The sequence below is a fragment of the Platalea leucorodia genome (genome assembly GCF_965183815.1).
Source record: "Platalea leucorodia genome assembly, chromosome: 2".
NCBI lineage: Eukaryota > Metazoa > Chordata > Aves > Pelecaniformes > Threskiornithidae > Platalea > Platalea leucorodia.
In genome coordinates, this window is record NC_138824.1 from 80,904,849 (window position 1) to 80,932,368 (window position 27,520).

General features: G+C 40.4%; 1 protein-coding gene across 1 annotated transcript in view; it reads right to left on the bottom strand.

The window, feature by feature from the left end:
• ARHGAP6 (Rho GTPase activating protein 6) overlaps positions 1-27,520 on the bottom strand; it is a 166,996-nt gene that overhangs the window by 133,001 nt on the left and 6,475 nt on the right. The window lies entirely within an intron of this gene.

Sequence of the window (27,520 nt, forward strand, 5' to 3'; positions counted from 1 at the left end):
CTGGGGGGAGAAAAAAAAAAAAAAAAAAAAAATCACATTTCAAAGGTCAGGTTTGCAAAAAGGACAGTTAGTCCTGATGCTTCACTCTTAAACCCTCAACGCTTGCAACAGAAGCAAGAGCGTCCTGCTGGGAACTACAAGAAGTAAGGGGAGTAACTACAAGAAGTAAGGCAGCCGCCGGGGTGCTGAGTAAGCAGCTGCTCAGACCAGTCCCTAAGAAGCAGCAGATGCGGGTGTCCAAAGTTACGTTACTTCAGAGCACTGAATGACTACACTCATCATCCAGGAGAGGCTTGTATCACGCCGGCTCTCAACCCGGTCACCCTCCTCGGGATAAGAGTGCCAACACGGAAATTTGCGACACGTAGGAGAGAGAGCGAGCAGGAGGCCGGTTACGCCAGAGACGGGTGCTCAGGGTGCCAACCCCGGGGGCAAGGTGATCCTCAGCATCACCGCCTCGCACCTGCATCCTGCCGGTCTCATGGGAGACTCCCGGCGGATTTGAAGATAGGATCAGCAGGACAAGCAACTGAGCACTGAAAGCTAATTTACTGTCTTCATAAAACACATACGGGACAGCAAGGCAGAAGACTGAAAAACACCTCCCGCAGAAGCGGGTAAAAAACCCCAAAGCTTAACCAGTCACAAAACAAGAGGGATCGATATGAAACAATTAAACTATACAGAACACTTATGGTAAGCAACAGATTGAGATTTATTCATCCTAAAAGTATTTCCCAATACAGTTACTCAGCTGAGCTTCTGTTTTGTTTTTTATTAATGTGACATGAAAGTTGAATTCAGAATGATTTTTCTCTATTTTTATTTATACACGTAGGAACCATTTACAATTCAAATGTGATTTGTTACTGTGCCCCCGAATGAAGATTACCAGTTTGGCCTGAATAGTTTTTCTCTATCAGCTTAGGTCTTTCAGTAATTGCTTTTTCACAACCTAATGTATTGAGAAAGGACTGAGATTAGTGAAAATAATTGTATTGGCAACCAAGGAAGGCAACTTATAAAGAGCAAATATTTCAAGTTTTTAAAGCCAAAGTCCTCTTATTATGAATTTTATTTCCAATTTTCTTCCACTTTCCTTTATTAAATATTGTATTATCTTCTACTGGAACAGAAGTGTTGCACAAGGATAGAAAACATTCTTTAAGTGTTTTCTCTCTCTCCATATCTTGCACATTAGGTCAGTTGCTGCACTTCACAGCTCAGCTGAACAGTGGTAAAAAAAAAAGTACAGGCAAAATAAGTTCGAAGAATGTCACCATAAAACATGCAGTTCTTTGCTGTTTCAAAGAAACTCAAGGAGTTTTTCCACTTCTCATGCTATGGTAAATGATATAATACAAAACGATGGAATTTAAGTTATTAACAGATTTTCCTATCTATCTCCAATATCTCATTGTGGTTTACAAAACCCTTAATCATGCGTGGGTTTTTTGTTGTTTGGGTTTTTTTTGGTTGCTGTTGAGTTTGGCACAGACAAGGACTAAGTGCCTTCAAGCCATGACCTATTAGAAGCTTTTCTATGAAAAAATAAAATAAAGGCTCGTTACTAGCTAAGTGTTTAATCTGTCAACAGGTTACAAAGGAAACAACAAGATGAAAGTGAGATGGCGTGAAGAAAAAGAATTGTAATATATCAACTACATTAATTAGACTGATGAGTTTCCAAGGCGATTTTAAAAATGCATGCTTTCAGAAAATGTGTATATTACAGACTTTAAATTATATACGTGTAAATGAAAGACTATAACAGTTATTTCAAGAGAGAATACAACACAGGAAGGGTTCCACCAAAAAGGAGGGCCAAGAAGGCATTCACACATATTCATTTGCCATTCATTTTCTTCTTTCATCCACAGCCCACTAATTATCTTAATCTGCATACATGCTAACATGCATATTTACTAACTTTTCATAAGCACCTTTCATAAATATACAGCATGTTGATGTGAACTTGGGGAAGGATTACAGAAAACTTCCTAAAGAAATGTACTCATTTCATCGATAGATCTGACAGCTTCACTAAAAGATTTCACTGTAAAGATAATACCCAGCAATAAGAACCTTAAACATAGTTCACCTTAACCCAGCAGGGCAGAAATGGCAGATCTTTGTTTCGTTTGGAGTGACTGCTGCTCTAATGCTTTAGAGCATCTCAACCATATTAGAAAAACATGTCTCAAAGTCACTTGCATGCATCGTCTAGAAAAACAGTTTTAATAAAGCAAGCTGTTGATCTTTAATAATTGAAATAAATAAGGATAATGCCAGACATTCTCTGACTCAACAGAAAAACAGGGAAACTCAAACCACTGAGAAGTGAAGTAACACACCACAAAAAGTCAGTAAAAGAGAAGGAAGAATACCCAGTTCTCCTGACATGTTACGCTGGGAGATTCCACCTCAGCTTGAAGTCCAACAGACTAAGTTAGGACAGCTGTAAGTTAAGATTTGTCATAATGCCATTATGCTTTATAGAAAATTAAAATCTGGGGTTTCTTTGATCCCTATTTTAGACAATGAACTAGAATGCTTAGAGTTGTAAATGTTAAAGAAGCAATCCCTATGTAGCTCCAGATCTTATGAATGCAAACTTTTTGAAGAGTTCTTCAGGTATATTTCATGCTGTCAGTTTGGTTAATAAGATACTGAAAACTTAAGAGAATTATTCTACTGAAGTCAATGGGACTACACTCACCGAGTTCAGTCGCGCAGGATTTTATCTTAATCTTTAATGCTGATACTCCAGAACTGCCCACGTAACTACTTTCATGGTAGATAAAGATGAACAATATAACCCACATCTTTTATGACCGTAGTTAACCATTACTGACTTCTTCCATTCAATGAAGATTGACTTCTTGATCTACAAAATCTCCTGGTCACCTATCAAAACACGACCCACTTACTCCACTGCTTATTCAGGGATCTCTTTCTCAGGAGTCATTTGACCTGCTCCTCACTGATCTTCTCCCTCTCCCTGAAACACTTTTCTTCTAATCCATCTGATCTGCCTGGATGGGCTCTACATTCTCCTTTCCACACTTCCTCCTCTTAGACTTCTTGATTCTGTTCGATGTGCCTTCTTCCTCACTTCCTTTACATCCACACTAGATCCTAGCAATATATTAACAAAAAAGGACAATTGCTTTGAGAACACATGCTTTAACATCACAACTAATCCCACTACTACATTGCTTCCCCTGCTTCTAGTCTTATTACTCAAGTGGCATTCATTAGTAGTTGTCTGATTTCTTCTTAGCTTGAAACACAAGCAGACCAGGCAGCTGCTGCAGCATTGCCACTGGGTAAACTCTGTGGTAAGATGACAGCCAAGAAGCCTATGCTCATGCTGCAACCCCGTAATGAATATGAAATAGGTCACCCTTTAGTGACAAAGAACAAGGCACTTTTCACGTATCACAGAGTAAGAGCATTTGTAATGGACAGTAACTACTTAATAGCTGATATGCAGCAAACTAACATTTGAGTTTATTTTGTTGTAACTTGCTTACATTTCAAAAATGTAAACTCTTCAGGAAAGCTGTTTTAGGCCTTGCTGTCACTTTCACTGGGGATCTTCATAGTATACATTTTCTACCACTAGTAGCTGCTTTACATAGTCAGAGAAATGTAAAAGAATGTTATTGCAATTGACAACCAAACCTTTTACATTATATAATGGAAAATACAGCAGAACATATCCATATGATAAAATAATCTTCCATCTGGGACAGAGTCCATGAAACCTCTCAGAAAGCCTTGTTTCTGTTATTTTTTTAACCTTGCACAATCTTTCTTATCTGATAGTATTGGTTTTTTTATGAAGGAGACTAAAAATTAAATATTTTTATCTCATAAATAATGCAACAGAACTGCATTGTAGGTACTTCAGAGCAACTAAGGATGTTTAAGCACTTTTTTTCTAGGATTCTCCCTTAATTTGAGGTTTCAAAAGTTATACAGCATGTCAGCAAAAATAATGATCTGATGGGAATATTCTGACAGAAGCGCAGAAATCTGCTGCTGCCATGTTCTCAGTCATTGTTTAAAAAAGCTACAGGACCTAAAAGAACATTTAATAACAAAACTATCATTTATTTTAGAATACATCTTTCCATACATGCTAACTAGTTCCTCTTTGTCGAGGAGCTAATAGACTACTTGGCAACTAGATGTGAATGAAACAAAATAAAAAGAGGTCTCCAAACATTCAGCCCTGCAAAGGTCCAAGTACCTGAAAGGCAAGAGGTTCCCTGGATGCTTAATGTTTAACAAGAACTTTCCATATCTCTCCAGACCAAGCCTAAAAGAGCTTTTTATTTCTTGGTGCCAACCCATTTAATGTAATCCTATCTCCTTGATTATGTGTATTCTGGGAAATGAGAGCAGTGTCCTGTCTTCGAATAAATCTTTACCTTTTCAATCCACACAGTTCTCTCTATCTTTTCAGCCATATACGCCTACAGCTCACTTTGCGTGAATTAATGTGACCTTCCCGTAAAAGCTGGCTTGAACATCATAAGTAATTGACAAATGTTAAATAAACTCCTTGGAAAGCGAAGCTCAGGATGAGATGGAGACCCCCCGCAGCCACCCCACCTGGCAGCAAGAAGGCAGAGGCCACCGCAGCAGATAGTCCCCACCACCCCAAGGCTAAGTGAGACATTCCAGGGCCATGGCTCATGTCAATATTTTGAATGTCACACTCACAAGGAAACTGGGCAGTTGGGCGCACCACTGTTACGGAAGTTACTCCGAGAAGGTTGTATCAGAGAAAGTGCCTTCTGCTTCCCTGCTCATGAAAACTCCATGTAGTCAAATTTTCACAGTTTTTCTCTCATTTTTCAAGTTGCAGAGCAACACGCACGTAGAACGTCCTAAAAATCAGGTGGAAGACCAACAATTTCCAGTGCTTCTGACAGCACTGGCCTAAATAAGCTTGTGGTCACCCCTCAGCTTTCCTCAAACTGTACCAAAGGAGGTTGCCTGCATTTCTCTTGAGCAAGTGGAGCAGCTTCAGACAGACTGCATCCTTCTGCTCCTTCTCTCTCTTCTCAGGTCTTGCTTCACATTTCCCCTTACATACCGCAGTCTGCCATTTTCTCGGCCTCCTAGCTCTCCTTTTCCCTTTAAATCCCCCACACCAGTAAATCAGCTCTCACCTCCCGCCTGTGTGTGGTGCCATCGTGTTGTACCTATTTGGAAACCTACACGCGTCTCCCCTCATCTCTCGCCAACCGCAGCAGCCTCCATGCGTCCTGGCTCCCTAAACCCTGGCACGTACACAACCCCAGCTAGGGTGGGAGGAGATCGGGGGTCTGAAGGGAACCAGGTCTTCAAGAACTGCTTTAAAAGACGATTAAGCAACACACATTTCCAGCATAGCTTCCCTGTGCGTGCATCCACCAGGTCCAGGGAGATAATACAGCTGAGAGAAACAGTCTCTTCTGGCTGGGGAGGCTGTCTGGGGGAGGAATTACAGAGCGAGGACAGGACTCACCCTCGGCGCTGGGCCTCTGCCAAGACGAGGGAGCGGGATGAAAGGCCTTGACCTCTGAAACTTGCCTGAGGATTAAATGAGCTTCTTCACATTGTGTACAAATGTAACTGTTTTGATTGTGGTTTTCTATCCTACTAGACTGTAATAAAAGTATTTCTCTCGGCATAAACCAATTACATCAACAGCCCAACGCGTCGTGAGACTGCGTGCACGCTTCCCCCATGAGCGTCCCCCCTCCGCGACGCACAACGGTCACGCCGACCCCTCTTCTTCCCAAGGAGGAACAACCCTCCCGGCCACAGGCCGGTCAGGCGCGGGCAGGCCACCACGGGCAGGTTCTTGCTGGACACTGTCATGGTGCTCAGCCGGGTCAATATAAAGAGAGACATTCTTATTACATGTAAAAATTTAGTATGACAAGGATTCTTCACATAATTTTTTTTTTTTAATGATCGGAATCCCCTCATTTTCTTCCCTAGCATGACTGTCTTCAGTGATGTCTTCTCAAAGTTAAATGTGAAGAGGACAAAGGGCTGCGCTCCAGTAGCGTTACCAAAGGAAACAGGGGGGCGTGAGGAGAGTTGTTTTGTCACCTCTACGAATACTTAACCAATGGAGAGTCAAAAGAAGATATAACAACACCACCTCACAGAAAACATCACGCTGCCTGAAGAACGAATAGTGATCATCTTAACGGACAGCAGACGGGGCCAATCCCTTTACCCAAGGTGACAAGTCACAAGCAGAAAGCATTCGGCTTTTTCAACACCCCACCTCAAACCCTCCCGTTAGCTACACTAACAAAAGCTTATATTGCCGCAGTACTTGTACTCTCACAAAGGGCTCCTATTGTGCCAAGTCCAGACCTCAAAAATCTCTCATCAAGAAGTTACCCCTCCCAGCCTTAGGGAAGCAGGTAACGTACGAGTACAGCTGCACACACTGGGCCATTTACCACCCATAAAGCACATGCTGAGTGCTACCCCTCAAATGGCCCCGTGTCTGTCTGCTCAGTACTACCAGTGAAGCAGCAATCCCTAAAGCAGAATTTTAAAAAAAAAAAAAAAAAAAAAAAAAGAAAACAACCAAACCAAAAGCTTGTACCACCTGGATGATTTAACTGATGCATGCCAGAATAGCCTTTCTTTCATGTAATGATACATTGAGCCTGGTTCTGTTAGTTATAAATACATCCAATGTAAGAATAATGACATACACTGCCAGAGTAAAGAGGATTTTGTGTACATGGCAATCACCCTTGGTCACCTTGACTGAGACACTGAAGGAACAGCTGAGGGGGAAAAAAAAAAAAAAAAAAAAAAAAGAGAGGTACAAAGTCTTTTGTAAAGATACAGTGGTAGAGTTAGTAGGGGATGTTTAACATTAATTTCATTCTACTGATGAAGAGATTCTCTGATGGACTCGGGACCACAGCCATGGGCTCCAGGAAGCAGTCCCACAAGGGACAGACCAGGGAGCCTTCTCATTTTAAACTCCAAGAGGACAGTGGTACCGCAACAAATCAGCCTCTGTGAGCTTCCAAATATCCAGCGGGATATGTGTGGTTGGCAATATAACAAAATATTAATGCCCCCCAAGCATTAACAATGTGACATTGCTAGCTACTGATAGTCAAACAGAAACTTGTTCTTTCCCAGCTGGAAAGAGTATCATTAAGTCCTAGCTCCTAAGAATTAAAGGACAGTTCAGGTTAATGCATAGAGGGGACCATACATGCAGAGTTGTCCATCTCATGAGCAGAAGACAACTTCCTGAAACATTTTCTGCAGGTTCCGTGAACACTAAACAACAGAAGTGAGCTTAAGTGAATACTTAAGCTACTGAGGCTACTGCATCAGTTATGAAGAACATCTCTGTACTCTACAAGGGGTCTTGCATGCAGCCAGAGTTGGCAAGAGCTGTAATGAGCTCCAGCGGAGCTAAGGTGCCAGAGGACTATAAAATAGAAGTAGAGTGTGAGGTATCCACAGGTGTAATATTTTCACAGTAAGAAGAAATTTCATGCCTGCTTATCAGAAGCAATTGTCCTTCACACGTGGGACAGCAATGGGAAAAACCTTTCAATGGGAGCAGGAACCTTTAAGGGGAACAGGAATTAAACTTTTCTCTGCCAACACATCCTTATCTCAGCTACTTCGGGACTTCAGAACTGGTTCATTCTCTTGCAATAGCTGTGCTCTTCTTCACTACAGGTACACATGGCTCATCACAACAGTCAGTGGTTAGAAGATACTACCCGTCTTCCACAGGATCTTACTACCAATTAAGTACTTTTTAACTCTCATTTCAAAGCCCATCTGCTTTTTGGACTGAACCGCTATTTTCCAGAAGTTATTGAATATTTAGAATTGTTAATGTAGATTCAGGCATTTCTCTTTTCTATTCATTATCTAGTTGCTACTGTGTAAGACTGCCTGTTGATGAACAGCTAAAGGCAAGTTTAAGTCTTCATTATTCTGGTGAAAATTTGGAGCAAAGCAAGTAACTACTTTGGAGTTTTCATCCACCTACCTCAGGGCAACATGCATTTCTCAGGACTACACCACCACTACGAGCCTAAAAATGACTAAACCTTTTAAATGCTGTACATCTGAGACAACTATATCTGCTGGCAGCAAATCAGGGGAGGAAGAAGTTTTACATGGGACTTTCGTATTCATTTAATTACTTTGGCTTGAAATACAGTGGCAATACTAGCTGTTTTCATCATTGATACAAGGTTATACAATTTAAAAAAAAAGAAAAAAAAAAGAATTGTTCTTTTGACATCTTACTTCAAGGTTGGGTTTCAAGGCTTCAGTACTTTTGAGTGTTCACCTATTAAAGCGATTCTTTCATGTATTGGCATTATACAGATAATGAAAGTTTTCCTGACTTAGAGGAAGGAAAGTGCTGATTGGAAAACCAGGCTTATCATTTTGACAGTCTTCTGCATTTAGAAAGGTAGAATTGCATCTTTGCATCTGACAGAAAGAAATATTTAATGCCTTTTTAAAAGCATTGCGGTGTAACGTTGCAAAGAAAACGTTAGAGAGCATCTTTGATTTCCTTGCTTTTGTTTCAGAACATTATTCCCGTTTGATAAAGATTTCACAAGATGTCTTTATGTCTGCATGCAGGATTTCTTGGCCTTGAAACATGCATAAAGCTTTCCAGCTTCCTTTATTTCATAAACATGAAAATACAAAGAGTGTTGAGCTGCAATCCAGCACAACTTAAATAGGAAGCTAAGAGCAGTTACAGGTACCATGTCTGCTCCTGAATCTTACTCATTTTTGTTGGTTTACAAGAAAGTTTGTGTTTGTTTGTTTGTTTGTTTTTCTCCTTAATATGAGTGAAAGATCCACACTTAAAAGAGAGAACACTTGCATCTATAAACCACTTGGGGAAAGTGGTTATATAATAGCAACAGATCTACACTGGATTTTGAGAACAAGACCAATTCTTCTTGTGTCAAAACCTTCTAGATACTAGCTCACCTTTTGGTGTAAGGTAAGACACTAAGGTACCCCGGACAGAGAAAGCTTAGTGCAGAACCAAGCTTGTGTATTCTTATCCACACTGTGTGCACAAACAGAGCACACGGCATTAATTTCAACCCTGGGACCACACTTCCTAGCAGATCGCTGCAGTTACATCAAGTAGCCAATCATGAGGCCCACAAGCCAGCTACAGATGTCAAATGCTGCAGGCGTTAATGGGTATGCAGATTGCCTATGCTGCACAAAGGTACACAAACTTAATGACAAGGTTGCCTGTCAGGCCCACATCATGGCAGACCTGCTAGACCTCTAGGGACACTTGGGCATAATGCAAGAACTGTCCAGCATGCAAGTCAAATATAGCAGGGCCACTGGGCTGGAAAACAACTTTGCAGAAAAGGTTCTGGTTCTAGTGCACAACAAGCTGAACATGAGCCAGCAACATGCCCTCACAGCAAAGGCGGCCAACAGCTTCCCAAACTGCCTAAGCTGCATTAGAAAAAGTGTCACTGGCAGGTCAAGGGAGAGGATCTCTCAAGGGAGACCCTCTACTCAGTCTAGGTGAGGCATACCTGGAATGTGGGATGCAGTTCTGGGCTCCCCTGTAGAAGAGAGACAGGGACTTACTGGAGCAAGTCCTCCAGCAAAGGGCCACAAAGATGACTAAGGGACGGAAGCATTGCTTATTCAAGGGGAGGCCAAGAGAGCTGGAGATGAGAAGCCTTAGGGGGGTTTTATCGACATGTAGAAACACCTGATGGGGGAAGGAAGTACAGGCTCTTCTCTGTGGTGCCCAGTGACAGGACAAGATAGAGTAGGCACAGACCGAAATCCCACTTAAAACACATGAAAAAGCTTTTTACTGCGAGGGTGGTCAAACACCAAAACAAGCTGTGTAGTTTCCGTCTCTGAAGATACCCAAAACATGACTGGACACAGCCCTGAGCAACGTGCAATAGCTGACCCTGCTCTGAGCAGGGTGTTGGACTAGACGATCCCCAGAGGTGCCCTTCCAATCTTAACTATTCTCTAATTCTGTTTAAAAAATAAAGAGAAAGAAGCAAGACAACTTCTAATCTTTCCCTGGTGCAAGTCGTATTAGACACTACTTGTAAAACTGGCAAGAATGCATATAGAGAAATATGGTTTTTAAGCTGACAGTGCCATTCATTGAAGTTTATCAGTAGACTCGCGTGAGTTATTACTTTCATTCTCCACCCTTCCTAGAGGAAGGAAAAACTATTTTAAACTCATAAAACTTCTTCTGTCAGATAAACAGAAACTTTTATCTACAGTAGTTTACCAACCAGCTGAGAAAATAAGTGGCAAAATATCACTAAGAAAAAACAAATTAGTACATCGTGCTATTTTCCTCAAACCTTCACTGTCAGTCTTGGCTTTTTAAAGAGTATTAACATGCTCATTAGCACATTGTTGAAATAAAAAGTACCTATTGTGATAAATAAGTACACCCCACAGATTATTCAAAGTTATTATGAAAACAAATTTATTCATAATTCAGAATGATAGCACACACTTTTTCATTATGCAGCATAAGAAAGCATGCTGGCTGCGCAGTTATACTCCATCTAAATGTGGCCAATAAAAATCGCAGCCAAAAGCAAGAGCTCTTCTTTAGGGGACAAATGAAAAATGAAATAAGAAAGAATATAATAAAAACATTTGCCTGAGTACTCATTACCAAACTACCCAAGAAATTAATAAGCTAATAAACCTTTCTGTTTAAAAGAAATCCATCCCACTTAGATTTTATTTTACTATTTCATGCCAATGATAAGGCTGACTCAAAGAATTTAGATTCAAATTTGAATGTGCAGTTGCCTAAAACTGTGTGGCTAGGGAAGAAATCCAAAGAAACAGTCTGTCGTTTACTGCAAATCAAAGAAAGAAATTCTCAAAATAAAACCTGACTTTTTCTGAAGTCACAAAACAATAAAGGTAAGCCAGACCATTTCTTCCTTTTAGAAGCTTTCGTTCATCTCACTGCCTTGAAACTCCTCCAGAGCAGAGCGGTATCTTCCTGTTGGACTCAAGGTTATTGATGGGCAGCTCCATTCAAAACCCACTAATATTGGCATCTATCTAATCCCGAGACTCAACCGGGAACAGCGCTGCCCTAATCAAGTCTCTTGCCTTGCCCTCTTGCCAGGATGCTTTTCTACAAAAGCTCTGTCCCACCTCAGCATCTCCTGACTACATTTTCCCACAGAGAGGGATTCAAACGTGCAGAACTAGTTAACGGCATACTCCACGACAAACGTGACACACGACTTTCACTGATGTCAAAACAGCATCAACTATTGAAGTTTACTCAATGTTAAAGGGAGGACAACATGAAAAGATGGCATGAGTCTTTAGGCATTCAACCAGCCTAGTGTCCCTTACTAATGGAGGTAAAGAGGATGAACTTGTCACCATTGGCAAGCATTTATCCACAACTACATTTAGCTGCATCCTGTACTATCTGTACAGTGGCGTGGCATGTTAATAATTATTAGTAATAAAATACTGAAGAGTCCTATAAAGTAGTAAAGGTTGTTCTGCCCTCCATGTTGTGATGAATACAAATGAAATCAATGCACAGTTTAAGAGCCACTATTTAAAGTCTGGTAATAAAGCTATTTCCAGAGGTAAAATGAGACAGACACCTGAGAATGCTTAAGCAGTGCTGGAGTGTCTGACATACCAGCAATATTGGGGGCAGGGGGGCGGGGAGCGGAGAAGAGACTGCAGACTTTTTCAACTGACTTCAGTGACAGAAGAAACAACTCCCATTCACATTAAAGGGATTAGGATCCAAGTCCTGCAGACAGAGCTACACTACAAGCCATGCAGAAATCAAATATGTTTTAAAAGTTCCACATATAATAGGAGTAATGCCAAAAATTTTATCAGGATAGACTTCACTGCATTACATTTATTCATAGCCAGATCACAGCTCACAGCCTGTTACCTTGGCTAAGCCAAGGCCATTCCAGAGGAGTTTCACAGATGAGAAGATGCATTAAGGGATCTGACTTACAGGAATGATTTTAATGTTTTGCTAATCTAAGTGATACTGCATTAAACCCATGCTAATGCCTAAATTAATAAAGTTTAGAATAGGAAAAAGAAAACAAGATTGCTGTATCAGCTTGCAAAGCCAAGCACCTCATGCCCATTAACCTAACATGCATTTCATAATAAAGCCACACATTGAAGAGGAACAACGTTAAATCCAATGATGGCTAGTGAAGCACGGTGTCTGGTGGGAGTAAAGTTAGGTGTAGCGTGCAATCTAATCACAAGAGCTTGCAATGGGAAAAGCCAGACCTAAAACGCACGCAGGAAAGAATTAAGTTATCCTAAAGCAGCAATAGCATTTTTCACTTTGTTCAAAGGCTCACAGGATTTGCCTGCTACAAAATAACCGTAAGCTAAGGAAACACTCTGAAAAAATGACAAGCAAATGAGCAGTGCACCACTTAGTTCCCCATTAACAAACCGTATACACCGAAATCCAGAAAACCTCCATCCCTGCATTCTTTAGCAATTCATGGAAGCCAATTACCAAGTGTTTGTAAAACACTCTTCAGATCCTTCCTGGAGACCCTAGCTCAGCTATGCTTATACAACAGGAATATACCACGCGCTCCCCAACCGTCTGAAACAATTTTAAGGCAAAGAAGCCGTGAAACGCATCAAACCTCCAGCTAATTTCTATGGAGCTTTGCATTTCTACTGCCATTTCTGGTTTCCATTTCACTCCAGTCCTTCTCATATTATTTAATTCACTTACTTAATGATTTATATAGCACCTATATCCTTAGCTATCAGCCATCCTTCTCATATAGCCTTAAAAGGACTTGTTTAGGTTGGCAGGGGGAGGGGGAGGAGAGGGGGCTCCTTCTGAGTGCACTATGTCAAGGTTGTTAGAAGCCAGCAGATCCTGGACTCCCAAACCATTTTTAAACAGCAAATTATGAAAACAGTCCACACGCTGTTTCTCACTAAATTCAGTTTTATGATGCTACCCATAGCAAGAGATAGAATCTGCATTTTGGTAAGAAACAGTATGTGAAGTATTCTATAATTTTCACTTTAAAAGGATGCGAGAATTGCTGGCTCCTTACAAACTTGACATATTCAGCACACACACACAAAAATTTAAACAAGTCCTTTTAAGGCTGCATAGCTTCTGTCTTTAAAAAAAAAAAAAAAAAAACAAAACCACACACCACCAAAAAAAACCACCAGCCCTCACATATTTGCTGAACTGGGTTGCTAGCACTTCCCAGGGCTCTTCTCTATCCCTCTACAAGAATCAAACCATGCTCTGTCCCCATACATATGGGGACAAAACCACCATCTCATTCCTCACCAGAGGGGAATGGACAGCTGAGTGACATTTCTTCCACTCAGCAGAAACCTTACAGTAAGTAAATTTTTAAAATAATATAAAAGTACCCTAGAAATAGTAAAAAAAGGAAAGTGGGAAAAATGGTATTGGATTAAATCACTGCACTAAAACTACAAGCTATTTTTCTGCCCCAGTGCCACTAAAGCTCAATCTTCATTTTCCTAATGCACTTGACTGCCAGTCTTTATTTGCTTAAGTTCCGCGTTTCCTGCCTTCACAATATTAATGTACTTTGAAGCCCAGAAGACTAATTGGTACATAGGATTTTATGTCTTATAAAGTGATCTGCCTGCATTGTAAATACACTCCATTCAATGAAAAAGTCTAGAGATGAAAATATCTTATAACTTTTTCAGTTTTTATGTCCTCCAGCACATTTTATCTCCATGGATACTCAAGGCTCTATTTTTCATTTATTCAGAGTGGAATATGAGCCTTTGAACAGATATACACAATGCTAATAGTCCTTACACACAGAAACCACCAGAAATTCCTCAGCGCAAATCTTTCTGATATAAAGTAGTCCTTCTATGAAAACCAGTACTTCTTGTGGACCCCCCAGGTCCTGGTCAGAACAGGTATTTCCTATTCCAGACAACACTTTTGACAAGAGAACGTGAGATGAGGAAGGTGAGCGGTTGTTCATCTGACTGAGCGGTTGTTCGAGAAACACCCTGCTTCCATCGCAGAAGCCTCCTAATTGCTAACCTGAGTTTATTTATGCCTAGTTCATGATTCACTTGTTGTCATCGCTGTGCTTTAACGGAAAGAATTCTCTTTCTTTCCTGTTTATTCCCTTGATAACAGTCACTGAGAATAATCACACCCTTCTCATCTTCCCTTTCGCTAGACTATGCAACGTTATTCTCCTCCAGTCCTCAAGATGATAGCACCTCTATTTCCTTAAATGTTTTCTTACAATTCCTCCAGATGTTAATTTATCTTTCTTGAACATGGGGCACTGGAAATGTACTCAGATTCCCAGTGAAACTGTACCAGTGCTCTTTGCAATGGTATAAACACTTCCCTTTCTCTACCAAGAATCTAACACCTGATACATTCTACAAGGCTTATGTTTAGAAAAGAAAGAAAGAAAAAAACAACAACAAAACACACACACAATTTTCAGAAATGCAACATCTATCAAAGAGAACCATCAAATTATTCTGGCACAATCTGGCTACGGTGAAATTATGCTTCATTTTTCTCTCATCTTCCATTCATCATTATTCCTTCTCTTTAATAACAACTTCCCTGTTCTAAAGCCTTTCACACAACTGATGTCAGAATAATTAATCTATAGGTGCCCGAGTCACATTTTTGCTTCTTCTCAACAGCAAGGAATATATTTGTTATTCTCCAGTCATATGTGAGCAGCTCTGAAATGACTACCTATCAAAAATGCCTGAGATCAGATTTTAAATTTTATGTGTTAGCCCTCTACGATATTTTGAGATGTCTTATGAAACAGCAAATGCAAGCCTTGCAGAGAGAAGCAATATGCTTTACAAGAACAATCAATATAAGTTAGGAGGCAGAAAACATACAAGTGACTTTTGACCTTGTGGCTATCATGCAGTTCTCAGGATCCAGGAAGATCAGACACTTAGGTTTTACTCATAAATCAGAGATTCTCTTTTTCAGGCCCTCACACAAATGATCTTGGTTTTAATACAGCACCTCCAATGTAATCATCGTTATTGAGAATGGAAGCAGAAAATATATCTAGTTTTGAGATCATATCTAGATTATTTTTAAGGTATACTACACCTTCAATGCATTGTGGCTTCATTTCAATCCTCATTCTTATGTCTGAAGAACCTCTTTTATTTGCATCAATTTCCTCTGTAAAGAGCTCAGCTTTTGACAATTTTCACAGAAGCCTTTAACCTCCAAGCCACAGCTTGCGTTGCAGGATCTCTGCTTGCCCTTTATTCTGAAGCAGTTAATCCATTTGCATCTCCAATAAAACATTTTGTGTGGTTCAAACAGTTTGGGGACTCTGTTTTAAAAAAAAATAAAATGTCACCTCCCCCTTATCTCTTTAGTTTAGTTAATTTAATTAATTATTTCCCCTTGATTTCTGATTGTATTTTGTTCACTTTTCTATTTGAAATTAATTAAATGGTAGGCATTTGTTTGAGGACTCTTTTCTTAGTCAGCTCTTCCACAAGGTCATTCCTACATAACAAAGCTAAGCCTGAAACACAGTGATCTTTTCATTCAATAACTATTAGAAGAAATATGTTGACTGCTACATCCAGAAATATCCTTCCTATCATTATTAATAGTATCTCCTCTAAGAAATAAAAGTTTCCCATAGACATGTATCTCCCAGTAGTATTTCTTTCCCTAATAACATGAAGGACTTCTAGAGCAAAGCTGAACTTGGCATCTACAGCAGAGTCCTAACACCATCCCACCGCACCTCACATCTTAAACCCGACCAGGAAACGTACAGCAGGACAAGGGGGAGTGCACGGGGTCCCTCCTCCACCCCATCAACCAGGAGGCCTTCCACACCACCAAAAACTGGAATAACCTTCTCACCACCCCCACGCCATTCTGGCACTGCCTGAACAGGTTGGGAAGAACAACCAACGTAATTGTTTATTTCATACAGAACTCATCAGAACCCGTTTTTGAAGTACTCCTAGTGACAGAAAAATTGAGAACTTCGTAAGCTTCACCAAGCTTTTTGAAACTTCTGAAGTTTGCGGACCCCTCCTGCCAAAAAATGGCAGAGAATTAGCCAATCTGACCTAACAGAAGATTATCTACATTAGACAGATGTTTACAGATGGAGAAGTTTGAAGACAATTCAATCCTGATTTGGCATTTCAGAAGCACCTCTCACCTTTGTAGTGTAACAAAGGCAGCTTTAAGCAATTTGAGTGCAGTTGTATTTATTAACACTTTGCATGAGTCACTACTTCAAAATGCCTTATGCCATCCTTAAAATCATATTGGCATGTATTTCCTTTGAACATTTTGCTAAGTGCTACTAAAATTTTACAGCCCTGGGGAAAAAGATGTAGGAGAGAGCTGGCACACTTACACTTTAAACAATGAGGTATACATAGATCTGTTCCTCTTCTTCCCCATTCAGATTCATGACACGCAAAAAAAAAAACCCTTTACTTAAAGTAATGTCATCCTTAAAATTTTACAAGTATAAATTATATTTCCCCCAGAAAACACAATATATCCCTGGTGAGCTTGCACAGCACAAAGGGCACTGCTTAGAACAAAGATAATGATTTTAAATCTTAAGTGTAGCTACGTAAGAGAGGAATAAAGCTGATCTGAATGGAAAATGTATGTAATTTTTAAATTAACTCAGTTTGCAGCAGATTTTCTTTAAACAGTATGTACTGTTCTGTGTCTTTTTAATCTTATTTTCTGTTTTCTCAAGTTTGGCAAAACAAAGAATAGCACCGGTGAAGCTAACAAATTAGGGAGAGGAAGGGGACTGAAAAAGTTCACATCATTTCTTCCAAGTTGTAGTCATCTTTGTCATATATGTATATTATGTCCCAGGCAGAAGTGTGATTTTCCCGATGACAATGTATTCGTAACTACTGATAGGTAAATGTAAAAGCTGAAGGCTTCCTTCAAATAAAGCTATCCATACACAGATTAGTTATTGCCACAGTAATAGTGGTGCAACCAAAAGAAATCTGTTCACATGAGCAACAGGTTTCCCCACAGTAATGAACATCTTCACTCACTGTGGTTTAATGTGGTAGGGAGGCATCTAGGAGCTCCTTCCACAGGTGCTGGTCCAAGTGCCAGGAGTTTTTATACCCCTGGGCCGTGCCAGGGGTACTGATGCAAGGGCCGGGGGCTACAGGGGCTGTGAGGGATCAGTGCTCGGGCTGTAGGCCAGCTTCCAAACACAACGCGTATAGCTGAGGGCTATAACCCTCTCTCTCTCATGAATACTTTGCCCTTTTCCTTCCTTTTTCACCCCCTGTAGCTACAGTTTGCTACCTCCTAACTCCACTTCTCCCTCTTCTGTCCCCGAAATGAGGAGCTGTGCAAAACACGCTTCAAGAGAAACTCCAGCAGAGTGAGCAACATTAGGTGTGTGCTCAGCTTCCCTCTCCTCTGTCTGCAGAGGCAGCAGATCCCAGTCTCTGAGGGGATGCTTCTTCTGAGGAGCTGCAGAATAAAGTTGATTAGGGCATCTATTTAGAAGATGGGAAATTTAAAAAAAAAAAAAAAAAAAAAAAAAGCCATGAGTTGAAAAGGCCGCCAAGGGCGGTATTCATCTAAATGAAGAATGCTGCAATGTTGATGTCAACTGCTAAGCTCGGGCTCCATTTATAGTTGGGGTGGGGGAGGGATCGGGACAGAGGACATTTTCTCTTTGACTTCAGGCTGCGATACGAGCTCCCATCACCCTGCTCTCCCAGGCAGCCATTTGTTTCCACTGTGCACGAAGTCCACACCTGAAGAAAGCAACAAGCGCAAAGGACGGTTTCTAGGTAGAGGCACAGAATAAAGATGTCCATCACAGCAACTAGCCAGCTCCCCTTCCTCAGCCAAAACAAAAGGGAGGGGGAAAAACTCGGATAAACACCAGGGCAGCAAAAGTGCAGTTTAAGCTAAAAGCTCATGTTGCCCCAAGAATAAATTTAAGCCAATATGAAAAGATGGCTATCAGTCACAGAGCTCTGGAAGAGCCCTTCAGCTGAAGGAGTGAACTGAAGAAAAACTACTTCTGAGACACAGAGCCTGCTGTGTTTATGTAAGGGATTACGCGTAGCTGTGTGCAACAGAAAGGGGCAGGGATCCATGGCCCAGGAGGTCCCCCGTGCCTTACATTCCTAGATATTGGCCAAGTGGAATTTTGCTAAACTTTCCAAATATTTTCCTTCCAAAAAAATCACTTTCAAGCTTCAAGCAAGTATGAAGAATTACAGGCTCAAAGACTGATTTTCTTATAAAAAGTTACATCAAAATGTTTCTTTGAAACCTTGGGAAACAGGATCAGTCCCCTAATTTGCCAAACACGTGAGTAATAATTGCACTAGCTTGTTTCCAGAGTGCTTTTTCTGTTTGCTGTTGCCATTCTTTCTGAAGAAGAAACAGATTCTCAGGGGAACAATAATTAATAGACTCAGTCAAGAGATCATTTCCTCTGGTCCCTCTGCAGTGCTAAATCGCATCAGTCTCCAGGAAATAGAGTAAAGTGCGAGTGCTAAAAACAATCTAAGCCTACTACAAATGAGGGGAAGATGTGTACCAAAGCAATGGGGGGCATGTGGATGTTTAAAGGAGCTCAAGAAAAGCTATTCTTTCTTTTCCTTTTTTTTTTTCTCCCCATTGTACAATTTTCCTTGGTGCTCAAGTTACACCTACGTAGATTTACTAAAACTAGAAGTACATTTCAGAGGTCATTTCGGAAGTAATTTAAATACATTTAAGAGGGTATAAACGTATGGGAAGTGTAAGTGAGCCAGGAAACTACCAAACACTCCTGACACAAATATAAAAGCCCGGGAGAAGAAGTGGCCTGCAGGATCATCGCAGACTCTCCCCAGCTCAGGGTCAAACAGCAGACACAGTTTTGATCCTGAAGCAGGGAAGAGATACACAAGCATCAGAAGGCGGCAACAGAAAGCAGGCTGTCAAAACTATTATACAACCTGAAAAACGTCTGGATAAGTTGTTTTTATGCAACAGATCCAGCCTATGTGCTGTAGAAGAGGCACCCTTCTGTAAGCACAGCTGTGAGTAAAAGTGCATCACTGTTATGACTGTACGTTCACCTATGCTTTACCTATACATGTATCTTGGCCCCTAAATTTTTCTCCAAGTTGGTATACTTTTCATTCCCAGAACTAATGCAATTACTTCTGCTGCTGTCAAAACTCAACTTTCTCTTTTCTTCTTCCTTCTTTTCAGTTAAAATTATTTTTGTTGAAAGACAAAAGCTACCACTGAAAAGAGAGGGTTTTTAAGGAAAAGAGAAATAATTGTACAAAACTCACAGGTGAGGTCTCAATAACACCAACACTGAAAATACCACAACAGTCCATAGTCACAATTAGGTATTATGCCAACAAATCTAGCCTTGCATCCGAACACGGCATGCTGCTCTCTTTTTTATAGGATACAAGAAATGCCCGTACTCATAAAGAAAACATTTCAAAACAGATAACTGAAGTTGGTCTCAGCAAGGTAACTTAAGCATCTCCTAGCAAGAGATAAAGTTTTCTGTCACACCCTCAAGAGGCCAGCCAGCAAGCCTAGCTTGCTCTCTCGTGTAGTGGCAATGCCAATGACATTTGTTAAAGACCAATCATAATGTGGTGATTGGGTAATCCTGTGGATAACCTCAAGTGAAATACTTCCAGCAGAGAAGAAATAAGAGAACAGTATATGCAAACACAGCATTAAAACACACCCAAATATGTAACTAATACATTGCAATATATATACGCAAGAAAAAGATACAAAGCAGACATGCTTGTAATTACAAGGGTCTCTTTTCCTAAAGAAACATCATCTTTTGAGCATTCCTCCTCACTAACATGGTGGGACATAGGTCTGCATCCTAGCTTGGCCTTCACTTACATGAGTGTGTCAGCAGGGTTGTTTATAAGCCAGAAAGATTTACGTGAATGTATAACTCAGTCTCCAAGTGTTGCTCTTCAGTGATGTTGACCGAACAAAGCTGCAGCTGAAGTCTTTGAGAGCTAACAACCTCCAGGACTAATGAAAACCAAGCCATTGGTAATTAGTTGAAAAGACTCAAGATTCACCAAACACAAGAGGATAGGGGGGTTTTCAGCCCTTTTTTGAGTGTCAGCACAATTTCTATACAAGGAACTCTTTTAAAGTGTTACACTCAGACAGAGCATGCATCAAACACTGGTGCACGCTGGCCGAAGAGACAGTGGTCTTGCAGCAACCGGCTGCTAGAGGCAGGATGGAGCTCAGGAAGACACCCAGCTAAACCACCAGTAAGATTGCATCTACAGTCCTCACTCAAACACCATGTTACTTTCCTTGTTTGAAACAAATGAGAACACTCCTGTAGCCTGTGGTTGCTCAGAGCAGCTGAATGCAGTAGGGCAGGAATAGTCCTGACCTTCAGCCTTCACTAGGTTTGCTTATTTATAATCACCATCGAGGCTGAAAGCACCACTCGTAGGGCTGGGACCATCTGAACTGCGTGCGGTACAACAGAGACAAAAAGGACAACCCCAAATGCAAAGAAACCTCATCATAAGACATAACGATAATGGGTGACAGGGAATACACAGCCATTTGTTTTCCCACTTCTTCAAGAAGAGAAGCCCTCAGGAAATTCCAAGAAAGCTCATGTAAAAGCAACCTTGCTTGCCTGATCAATGCCATCAAAAAGGCCTGTTCCTTTATCTGCTTACTTGGAGCCAGATCGAGAAATATTTGTCTAAATACCTAAATATGCACTGTGATGAGTCAGAGTATTTATTGTTGCCTTGCTCCAGTCACCCTGTTTAAGTTGCATTCAAGCTTGCTTTAAAATGGATCCACAAAGATAGCTAGAGGACAGTTCAAGCGGAATTAAAGAATATGAATAGCAAGACACATTAATTCCTCATGGTAACTCCATTAACCGCAAATACTTATCCCAGAATAAATGTGACCTCCTATTTTCCCCCTTGCTTTTGCATCCTTAACAGATAAATATCAATTCTACTGAGTTAACAGAAAACTGAATAGTATTACCAACAGCTGGGGAAAAAAAAAAAAAAAGTTTTATGCCAGAAAACAGCAAGATGAATCACCAAGAACATAACAAGGTTATTTGCAAAAACCAAGGACATACATACACACTCCCAACGCTATTATCTCTGAATGCACCAAAATGCATTAAATGCTATACAAACAAGCTATATACAAGCTCTGCTCCTATCAGTTTATAGATTTGATTTCATTAAAGACTATGGAACTGACATGCTCAAAGAGAAAGGGCAACATAAAGGTTACCCTAAGGATCTGGCATGGTTGCTCAAACAGGGGCACACTCAGTTTCTGATTTGTAGTTAACTAAAATAGCTCTAAGTTGACAAGATACATTTCAGATCAACAGTTTGCTTTCAAATGTTCAACTCCACCTGTGTGCTGATTGCCAGAAAGAAAATGTTTGTAATCTGCCTTTCAAAGCAAGAAGCACATATTTTAATGCTAGTCTCTCTAGTACAGAATACACCAATGTGTCAGTTCATACAAAAAGAACTCCAAAGTTTTGAAGTATACGCTGCCAATGATTTTAAAGGAAATTTATAGGACATGCTGTTTTAATGAAATCAAGTGCAGAAATAGAATTCAAATTTCTTCTGATCACTAGAGAATTACTGAATTCCTGACAACTAAAAATACTGACAAAAGGTGTTTGACAAAATCCCGTGTTTTTAACTGTAATAATTATATAGGACATAACAAGGCACTCTAGGGTAGGAAAAAGACCAGTTATTCCACAATTCAAGTTTTCATTATAAGTTACTGGCTGGACTACTTGCAAAAAAAAAAAAAAATTACCAAAAAAAACCCCAAAACACCACAGATTCAAAAATCCCCTGAGCTTCCACAGAATCTAAAACAAACCTCAGAGGTACAAGTTAACCCAATAATGTCTAACAGATGATTCAGATGCCTGCGTGGAAGAAAGAGGTACCACGTAAGATTTTTTTTTTTGTGCTGGGGAGCGGAGCGGGGAGCATGAGGCTACACACACAGAATCACAGAATCATAATGATGCAGCAGAAGAGATGCCATGCATAAATGGAAATAGAAAGAGGAAATGGATAAAAACTTATTTTAGACAAAGACCACATAAGTAATTCTGAGAACACTGAAACCATCCTCACCCTTGTCAAGCAGCCACGTGAATGCTGGGATGTTCAGAAGCAATGACTGAAATCTGCTTTCAGTGAAGCTGAAGTTTGTTTTACTCCAGATCTCAGTGTGAGCAAGTCGCAGCACTTCACAGAACTTCAGATACAACATTTGTAATATATACTGTAAACAGAACATTCATCCATGTAAAATGAAACCTTGACTTAGCCTGGCCTAGTACGCTTAAGAGACGAACAGTGTTAGATCAAGTTAGAGATCAAGTTAGTTAGAGATCAAACATACAAGTGTCTCAAACACAAGACTAACACACAACACGATGACAATCCACACAAGACAAGGGGAAAAACAAAGAGGGAATCATTTTAACGTCAATCTTCCATATCTTTGCAGCTGAAACCCTCCAGCACAAGTGAGTCTGAAGGGTTCAAACCAAAGCCCCACCTTACAAAATGACACCAGCAAAATTAAAGGAAATATAATTAACAACGGAGAACAGCATGAAGATCTCCGTTCTAACAAACCTACCTTGGAGAATGTGTGTTAGCAAATAAAATATGAACACACACACACACACACAACTTGGCAGAAGTGGAAAACCCTGCTATTTCCTATGACTTTTAGTGAAAGGGATGTTCTAATTTGCAAAACCTCACACATTAAAGTAAATAATTGTCAATAGCCAAATGCATTATATTTATTTTAACACCAAAGATGTAGTGAAGACTAGAAAACTGATTAAAAAGTGTAAATATTCCACCAGAAACAATACAGTCAGGCTGATGATGTGCTCTGCGCAGAGTTTTTATGAAATTGCTGTGGATGTCCTACAGATCATCTGTATTTCACAATGGGTCATTTTCTCATTTTCTTGCAAGAGACAGAATTTAAGAGGACTTTAAAAAAAACAAAAAACAAAAAACACAAAAAAACCATCCTCAGAAACATGTTACTAAAGGAAAGAAGTTCAATGTTTCTCCTTCAGTTGGAATTCCTTTTTCAGGCATGAATTCTACATGAAGGGCAAGTGATTGAAACAACTGGTACAAAATAAGCCAGAAGAAAGATATAAGTCAACTCTGCTTAATGTTACATGCAAGTTAAGGTAACAGGTACCATATTTATAGTCATAGATAATAACTGTAAGGGCTTCCTGGCAGTAATATTTCTTGCCAAACACTTTGGGGTTATGCTCAGAGACAGAACAAAAAAAAAAAAACCCAGCAGCTTGCTACTCATCAGATGTGCTCTCTGTGTGCATTTCAATTACTCTCTATTTACTCTAGGGACAGAAATACTGCCCTTCACCTTTTTCAGCCCTGCAGAGAGAAAAGGAGTTGCAACAGCATTAAGAGTTTTGCTGCACAGTAACAATTACTGGGTATTTTGTATTGGCAAGACCACATGAGAAAGAAAAAAAACACCGCCTGAGGCTTCAGCTGGCTAAACATACAGGACTGGCTCCTAGCAAAGGTATCTTTTCAAATTCAGCTGTGCAGACCTAAAAGTCACTGAAAGACAATAAATTTGAGAATCCAAAGTGTCATTTTTTCCCATCACTTCACAGATGTCTGAATGCCACTATGACATATTATATATATATATACACCAGATAATTAAAGAATTGCAAGGACCTCTTCTGATGCCATGAATCACCTGTACTGGGACAACTATTCTCCATTAGAAAACTCACAGCAGGGATAATTTCCCCCCCCAAAAATAATTAGCCAGAAGGTAAATCATCAACTGATCAGCAATCAGAAAGGACAACAGCATCTTTTCTGTAAATAAATGTAAGCAACTCACACTCTCCTTGTTAAACTTAGTAACAAAAACATTGACAGAGTATTGTACAATTATGGAGAAGGACTGCAGAGTTTGCTCTTTTTTACTCTTTCTCTCCTCTGTGCTTCTGACAGAGAATAACTCTGCCATATTGCAACACTTTTATCATCTTAAATTCCCATAAATACAGAATTTGACATTGCTTCACATGGGCTGTGCAGTCATGCATGGAAAATCCCGACTAAAATGCAAATGCGTTCTGGAAGAAGATAGGTTAAGGGGGCAATAAATTTCTCAACTTTGCATTTAATTAGTCTGTTTTCCTATGGCCTTAGACTGAATTTCAGATTTACATCAGTCTAAATCAGACCTCTTGAATACATTTCAGGATAAGGACATGCAAAAAAAAAAAAATCCATAAATATTTATAGAGGCATTCATATTGATGCTACTCATTAACTCTGAAAACAAGCTCATCACTAGCAACTTCATTTCTTGCAGCCAGAACATCCAACTCCAGGCTCACCCAGCCAGATGAAAACAAAGCAGCCCAGAACCAGCTACCTGCCAGAACGATGCACCAGCAAAATCCTTGCCTGGAAGAAAAAAACTGTGTGCCCTGAAGCTCAACAAACTGAGCAGGAGTTGACTTTCTGCTGAAGAAGAGGGAATACGACCCACCTCTGGAAAACCCAGTGGCTTTAAATCCAAAACTGCCAGGACATGCAGAGAACAGGACTGACTCGTGACATCGCGTGGGAGTAGGTGAAATCTTTTGCCATTTGCTCCTGGATGGTTCAGGTTTTTTGTACATCACACGCAACCAGAAGCGAAGGATGCGATGCTCTGCTGTTACACAGTGCTGTACCTCTGCTAGCAGCAGTCTCCGGTGTTCCTCCCACAGTCGCCCCGGGCGTGCAGCACCACGGCAATTCAACTCTGAGGTTACAAGGACACAGGTCAGCAGCTCCCTACTAGAAAGGGTCATCTCCGATTCCTGAGCTGAACAGAAGTGTTAAGATGCACTGCCTGTCACCCAAATGATGCTGAAAGCTATGCAGGTGTGTCAGACGTATCTCCAGTGAAAATGTGTCATTGACAGACATGCATCTTCTCAAGACTTGAACACCTCGCATCCCTCACTAGAAGGATAGCTCCTGAGGTTCACGCTTACCTCTCATACAGGTTGAAACAGAATCCCTCTGGTCATTGCCCCTACCCCTACCTTTGCAAGACACTGCAGACAGCACAAGTAGTATGAGATTCAGCAGCTGCAACTCTGAAAAACATCCACCCTCCAGTAAAAAGCCAAGTCATGCTCTTTCTCTCCTACCACCTGTTTCTACCATTTGTCCAGATGTGCTCAGATGCTGGAATCGGCTCTGAACTCGAGTATGAAAGCACTCACAAGGAAAGACCACAGAAACAGGCATCTGGGAGAGGAAGCAACCAGCTAATCAGGGGTTTCCCCAATTACTCAGAGAGATCTCTGCTTGCAAAAGAAGAAAATCTCCAACGTTCTGCCGCAAGTTCCTCAGTACCATACTCCACACTAAAATAAATTACTCAATTTTATTTAAGATAACTTAAGTGGAAATGGGGAATATTTCCAACGTTCAATATGTGCAGCTACAAAAGCTGACATTAAAGGGCTACATAATCACAGTATGCAAATATTAATGACAGCCTGCAATGATACAGGGCACGAACAATTTACCACAGAGGAAAAAAGGAAACATTTAGAGGCCACAGTACCAATTAAAGGATGTTTTGCCCAGAGGGTCGCTGGAATGTGAGACAATTTGCCAAGGGAAACAGAGGGTGTGGCCTCTGCACAAAGCTGGACCCAACATCTGTTTCAAGAGCCGGGATGTATTTCAGCAAGAACGGGACCAGGCTGCAAGTACCTATGGTTTTCTTCCCACACAATTTGTTTATGGGTTTGTTTTTTGGTTTGGTTTGGGTTTCATAGAGATAGCACTATATGCTCATTCACGACCCCACCTGCAAAGTATAAATACATTTCCAAGTTTTTAAGCAAGCTTAATATCCATCTATCAAACAATGATCTTCAGATTCTTTTCTGCAGCTTGTGTTTAAACAACAAAGTGCTTTGCAAGCCTCAGGGTATTTATTAATAGGACCAGACTGGGAAAAAATACAGTAATCTACTCAAATGACAATTTCAGCCTGCAAGGATACTGAATCCATACGCCAGTTCACGTATAGATGAGCATAACAGGAGCTTTTACAAACTAACGGGCAAAAGGAGAAAATAATCAACATTAAACACCGCCTAATTTAAGTCTCTAAATCAAATCTGATTTCCCAGACAATGCAATCAACTTTCTAAATCTGTAAACCTTTGCAAATATTACACCCTTATTAACACCAGAAGAAAATAACTGCAAGTTTCAGAGATACAGACACTCAGGCCAAAGTTTGGGTGCTACACACCAAGTACCTATAGACATACTCAGCCGTTCAAGATGCTTAATTTCAAAAAAACTTGACCATCTACAGTAAAGAAGAACAGTGAAGACTGGCTATAATCCAGTGGAATTACACAGCACGGTAGCAGTCATAAAATCATAGGATCATCTACCTTCATGGCAGCATAGCAAAGGTGACTGATAATATCATTTCCAAAGATTCATTCACCTGCTTCAAAAATGTAAAGCACCCAAGCATGAAGTAACAGCAGACTTTCTTACAGGTAGTTATGATCAGCACTTACTCTTCCTGCATACCTGAGGGCACTGTATCCTGAACAAACCCAAACTTCACTCACGTTGCCTTTAGCAAGTGAACGCTACTGCCATCTATTTAAGTACTGTTGTAATATTCAACTCCCCATTAGCAATTCCTAACAGTTTTTGATTTAGTAGAGGATGTATTCAGGAAATCCTTTTAACTGTGCACTGTTTATAACACTTAGATAGTAATCATTAGAAAGAAAAACATTACTTATTTTTCTTTTTGAGTCAGTCATGCCCAATAGGACCCAGGCATCTCTCAAGGGAGCACTAAGATTTGACACCCCTTTAGGGAAACCGAATGCGAACCACGTGGATTCGTCAGCCAAGGCTTGCTACAGAAAGGTTCTCAGACTCTTTTTGTAAGCAATACAATGCACGCACACCTCCTTTATTCCCTAGACAAGAAAAAGCCATTTCACTGCACGGAGTGAAATGGCTTTCTATATTCTCAAATATAGAAAGGCAGGAATAGTGTGAAATTTGAACTCTGAATACATCTTTTCCAAGCCACTGAGAGTTCAGCTGTATCTTTGCTCTAGGTACAGGTATTCCATTAGAACAAGAGCAGCAAACAGCCCTTGCACAGGTATACTGCTCGGTGAACAACAGAGGTACTTAGACAAATGAAAGATGTTCAAAAGTGTTCAAAAGACCCTGTAAGCATGTCATGTAAAGC